Below are 6,400 nucleotides of genomic sequence, written 5' to 3' on the forward strand. Positions count from 1 at the left end.
AAATAGGGCTTAAGAGTTTTAGGGGTATTTTAGGAAATTTATCCTTCGAGTGTTCAGAATCCTGTGACATGACATATCAGTAATGTTTTCAATTATGATTTTTAGAAAATTTAAATCAATTTCTGAAAATGAGTTTTAAATACCTTTACTTTTGAAAATAGGACTGATTTGTAAAAGAGTCAAAATTAAGAATTTTTATGAAGCAATTTAACCAGATTTTAGAATCCAAGCTAAATAACCTCCATTCTCCAAGCTATTTTACCTAAAACAACCTCAAAATTTGTGATTGTCGTCCCTTTTTTTTCTCTTTCTATTTCAATAAATGTTGAACTCCAAATCCTTCCTTTTTGATTTTTATCATCTCTTAAGTTATAAACCTTTATAAAAACCAAGAAAAGCAACCTAAACACCATAGTTTCCTCCATTGTCAAGCTTGTGGTTTTTTTGAGGTTTCAATCAAACGCTCTATTTTGTCATCAAAGGTAACGATTTGAATCCTTATGAGTTTTTAATGTTATATAGTCTTTAAAATTTGAATTATTAGCCATTAAATCGTATGTTTTAAATAAAAGTCGAAAATTGGGTTGTTAGTGGTGGATTTTGGGATTTTGAGTAAAAACATGGTTTCAAAGTGTTTTTAAATTATTTTTGACATTATTAAGAGGTTTATAAACTTACTTTAAAGTTTTGTTATGAATTTCTAATGATTTAATGAATTTTCACGAAATAAACATGTCAAAAGTTTTGATACCTTAAAACATGTAGTTTTGAGTAGTTTAAAGGTTGAGAGTTAGTCGTAAGTGAACAATTAGATGAATGGAATCAATTTTAGGAAAAAAAGAAAGTATAGAGTAAGATATTTGAGTTTCAAGTTTGTTAGTCAAAATTTCAGTTTCATGAGGATTATAGCTCAGACTTGCATTTTTGGTTGGTTTAAGTGAGTCTTTGGCTGGATATTGATTGTGTATATTGTGTCCCTATTATGTGTGAAGCACTGGAACCGTTGGAACCTTCTTTGAGCAAGGCAAAAGGCAAGCAAAAACTAGTTTAAGCTTTCGACTTTTCGACAAAAGCGTAATTGGTGAGTGTTTGGAATCGCTACTTGTAGACATGATTCATAGTGTTAATTGGTATCTTAGGAATAACCTAAACCCCTATCCTAAGTTTCGAGTGTTAGCTTTCTATTTTCCTTGTTTTATTTTGGCAAATATATGAATATGTAAACAATTATGGATTGATTATTATGACGCAATATTGTGAATTTTATTGTGTTGTGAGAATGTTAAAATATACCAAATGATAGTAATGATGTTGTATTAGCGATATAAAGATGTGCAGTGAAAGTGTACAAAAGCTGGTAAGTATGTTTGTGTTGAATTGCAGAATATGATGCTAATGTAATAGGTTTTGTATGTGATAAACTAATTTTAATGCACTCATATGTTAAGGATATCTGATGGCTCAATAAACATTATTGTGACACTTTAAGTGCAATTACATGTGAATTCAATAAGCATGCATTGTGTAAAAGTTTGTGATGTGAATTGATGAATATGAAAGAGATGATGTGCATTAAATCAGTAATTAAAATTGTGTAATTGTGGATATTTTGGCCTTGTGACCTTATAGGACCGTTGGATATAGTTGACATGCCATAGGATTATAAGTACTCACCTATATGAGTTACGTGATTTGGACGTTGAGGTGATGAGACATGTTTGATGAGATAAGGGAATGTGAGTTAAGCTCCATTCAACTGGATATTTTTGGTGTGTTGGAGAGTATTAGCTTTATGCTTCACTTATGGGACATGTTTGATTCTATAAGTCTATTTGGTGTGTTGGAGATACGTGTATCTGATGAGTGATGATAGAACTCACTTTATGTTTCAAAGCCTCAAGTGCCAAATTATCTTTAAATATTTTTATGTGTAATGTGATGTATGCCTAAATGAGGGTGTGGTTGCTGTACCAATTTATCATTTAAACATGATCTTATATGTTATGATAATACGACAAGAGATGGATGCTTTTAATTGTGAATAATATGTTAAATGAGTTGATTTAAGTTATATGAAAACATTAGAATGTTCTCTTAGTAAATTGTGCATGTAATTGTGGATTGGTTTGTTTTCTTATAACTTGTGAATGCCTGTGAATATATAAGTTAAACTTGTAAGTTATTAAAGCATGTATATGTTGTTTTAGTCTTGATGAATTATTGTGAGATGAACTAATGAAGCATGAACATGTAATTCTTATTTGAATGGAATATGGCTTTGAATGTGTTGTAGTATGCTCTTGATTAACATTTGATATTGTGTTTACATTGTGGTTACTTTAGACATTCATTGTAACAATTCATTTTTTAGTGGTGTCAAAAATAGTGGTTTCGGGCCACAAATTTGATGAGTAAGTTTGTAAATATTATTATTTAATATTTACAAGTCAAATATGGTATTTAAATAAATTTTGAATTGACAATTTAGAACAATTAGGTTCAAGTGGTAAGACCTTAAAGTCAAGTGGTTTTAGAAAATAAGGTATCGGGACCTCATTTATATAAATTGAGTCGTAAATATTTTTATAAATATTTATGGAATGTTGTAAAGGTTGTATTAAAGTTTAGTTAAGAAATTTTAATATTTAAATAGTTAATTAAGCAAAAGGACTAAAACATAATAGTTGAAAAAGTCAATTGATATTAGTTTAAATGTGTTAATTGATTAAAGAAACATAATTGGATGGCCTTAGTGGATAAAATAACCATTTTTAAGTTGGTGGATGGTTAAAGCTTTAATTTCCTTTAATTAAATATGTTTTATATGTTATATTATTATTAATAATAAAGAATAAAAGGTTAAAAAATAAGAAAACATAATGTTTTCTCCTCCAATTGTTTTGATCTTCCCCGAACCACCATGGGAGGTTTTGAAGTTCTGGATAACAATGTTTTTTTTTGCATGTAAGCCCCTAAACTATTCGTTTCTCGTAATTTTTTATGTTTTTGAGATCGTTGCAACTAGTTCCAACTAGCTTGTACCTTCATTTTTGAAACTGTTACAGATTTTGAATGTTTCCATTGATGAATTTTTTTGATTTTAGATGTTAAATGATTAATTTGAATGATTTTTTTTGTGATTTTAGATGTTAAATGATTAATTTGAAGTATTAGTTGTTATTTATAAGTATTTTGTTAAGTAATTTTTAATGATTTAAATGTTTAAAGATTAAATTGCTAAAGTAATCATAATTCAAGGACTTGGTGTGAAATTGTTACAAATGTGGGCTGTATTGGATGCTAGGAACATTTGAATGGTATAAATTTTCAATAAAATTGGTTTATTTGCATGATTAGGATATAAGGACTAAATTAAATAAAAATGAAAAGTTGAGGGTAATTTTGTAAAAATGTTAAAAAAGACTAAATTGCATAAAATGAATTGATTTTATTGTCTAAATTAATGAATTAAATGAAATTATTAATTTAGATCGAGAATGAGTGGAAAATCGAGGAGAAGAGAAAATTACCAAATAGCCCCTTTACCTAGCCTTTGCTGCAAATTAGCCAGGTAAGTTCGTATGAACTATAATTGCTTTAATCTTGCTTGGATCGAATATTATGTTTTTTTATGTAAAAGAATCAATATGTACAAATATATCAATGCTATGATGAATTGACGATTATCTAGCCCCATTTGAACCTTAGGAATATATAGGATAAAAATGACATGTCATTTGGGTTACCATGTTTCAGGTGCTGATCCTGAATGTCCTACTGGTGGCTGAGGTCTAAAATTTGTTGCAGATATTATACTGCTTGTGTGAGCAGCATCTTGTAGCTTACATTCTAATCGTCAACTTGTGTGAGCAAACCCATTTCTCAGCTTGAGTGAGCAACGATGTAAAGGAAAATGAAAGATTACGACTATATGTTTAGCACACTTTGTGTGAGCTTTCCCGCGTATGTGATGTTATTCTAAATCGTTCAACGGGCATGAAAAAGAAAGGAATGATAAGTGTTTAAATGTCTTATGTCATGAATCTATGAAAAGGATTGAAAAGGAAATGTTCAATGAAGGTATATCTATGTTCATGAAAATGATGATTTCAAGTGATGTTGTTCATGTGTAATGACTATGAGTTGATGGACTAACATGTGTTGTTGATGATGCTTAGGCTTGTTCCAAGCTTATGGTTGGATTAAATCATACTTAATCTTAATGATATACATCGAAATGGTAAGTGTCCAACTGAAAATATGCTTATGTGCATGAAAAGGTTGGATGAATCAAAAGATATATTTTCTTATGAAATGGCTTATCATGTGGTTGATCCCAAAAGAGTTATGTATAAATGCACTAACTTGTGTATTGATGATGATATTAAGGCTTGTGTCAAGCTTGTGTAATTGGTTAATGTTTATGCTTATGTCTGGTATTATGCAAATGATACGGGTGAATGAAACGGTAAGTTCATAATTAAGATGTAATATGATGATATAAAAGGGTTGATGAGTTAAAGGACTTACTCATATGTGAGAAATTTACTTATGCTATGGATGAATTTACCTATGTCATGAGTAAACACACTAATTCGTGAATTGATAATGTTATTTAAGCTTATGCTAAGTAAATGGAATGGAAAATAAGTAAATGAAATGGAAAGTAAGTAAATGGAATGGCAAGTAAATGGAATGGTTTATAGTCTTATGAAAAGGTTAATGATTGTGTAACATATCTTATAAATCCCATTATGTTAGGAATGAAAAATATATGTGATGTTGATGGACTTACTCATTTGTAAGTTGATGATATTGGCATGTATAACTTGTTTTAGTACCATTTGATGTTGGTTGGTTGGTTGGTTTGTGTCACTTTGGTACTTATAGATGCCATACTAGTATGTGTTATTTTGGCAATATGTTAATGCATGCTTGAATGGCCAAAGTGGTATGTGATGAATTGACCTCAATATGATCAAGTTATGATAAGTTTTGAAAATGGTATTGAACTAGATGTTTATGAATGATTTGTGGTCAAGTATATACATATGTTTAGGTATGTTTGAACATTGCAATTGAGGTGCCTTGTAAGACATATTGGTTGAATGGTTATGAACTATTGAATTGGTCAATTTATGTTGGTTTTGGTTATGTTTTGATACCTTAGTTATATGCACAAAAGGTCATTAAGTGAGTGCATGATTTGGTAAAGGAATTGGCTTTTTTTTTTTGGGAAATTTCATATCCACATGACTTGAGACACGGACATGTGACTTATCCGTGTGTCCCTTGTAGGTTTTAAGGTTTGCAAGTTAGGTTTTTGCATGACCTAGTACACGGCCTGGCACACAGGCATGTAATCCAACTTCGAAGGTTACATGGGCATGGACACAGGCTGGGACACTGTCGTGTGTTCCTATTTCGATTGTTACACGGCTTGAGCCATGGGCGTGTATCTCAGCCATATGAGTCACACAGCCTGGCCACACGGCCGTGTGACACCTGCAGTTCAAATTTTCTAATTTTTTCATAAACTTTCCAAATTTTTCCAATTTAGTCCCGAATTGTTCCTAAAGTGTTTTTAAAGCCTCGAAGGCTCAATTAAAGGATGATATGCATATAAATGAATTATTTATGCTATGTCTATGTTGATACATGAGATGTATGTTTTAAAGTTACTTTTTTATGGTAATGTTCCGTATCCTTATTCCAGCAATGGTTACGTGTTACGGATGTTACATTCACTGACCTTGTTAAGCTCACCCACTCCCTTCTTAAACTTTGCAGATTAGTTGTGTGCCGGTGTGAGCGGTGTGGTTTTCGAGAGGTGATCAAGTCTATTCTTTATTTCGTAGGTGTACTATATTTATTTACGTTTTGGGAAATGAGGCAATGTGCTAGACTTGTTACAGCCATGTTGATTTCTAGACATTTTGCTGGTTATTGGTTCAGTTTATAAGGACTACATGTTATTGTTATGTTTGGGTTCATGGACATTAGGATGGATTGACGTTTCCTTGTCGAACACAATTTTGCGATTTTGAACTGTTAATTAGGCCATTGAATGATTATTCGTTGAAGTAATTGATGTATGATGTTTAGGAACTAAATTGGAACGAATTAATTGCTTATGTATGCTACATTTTTGTAAATTGGAGTTGAGGTATCGATATTAGGGATTTAAAAATGATACCTCTATATTTTTTGAAAGTATAGGAAGATAGGATAGAGAATTGGTATCGATATCTCGACCCGAGTATAGATACTCGGGGTAAGTTTATCGATACCTTACGAAAGGTACCGGTAGTTTTCGACACTTCGAAATTTGGCAAGAAATAGAATGTTAGTTTGGTATCAATTTTCGTGGTGGTATCGATACCACTTAAGGATAAAATCA

The sequence above is a fragment of the Gossypium arboreum genome, chromosome 7 (assembly GCF_025698485.1).
Source record: "Gossypium arboreum isolate Shixiya-1 chromosome 7, ASM2569848v2, whole genome shotgun sequence".
NCBI classification, from domain to species: Eukaryota; Viridiplantae; Streptophyta; class Magnoliopsida; order Malvales; family Malvaceae; genus Gossypium; species Gossypium arboreum.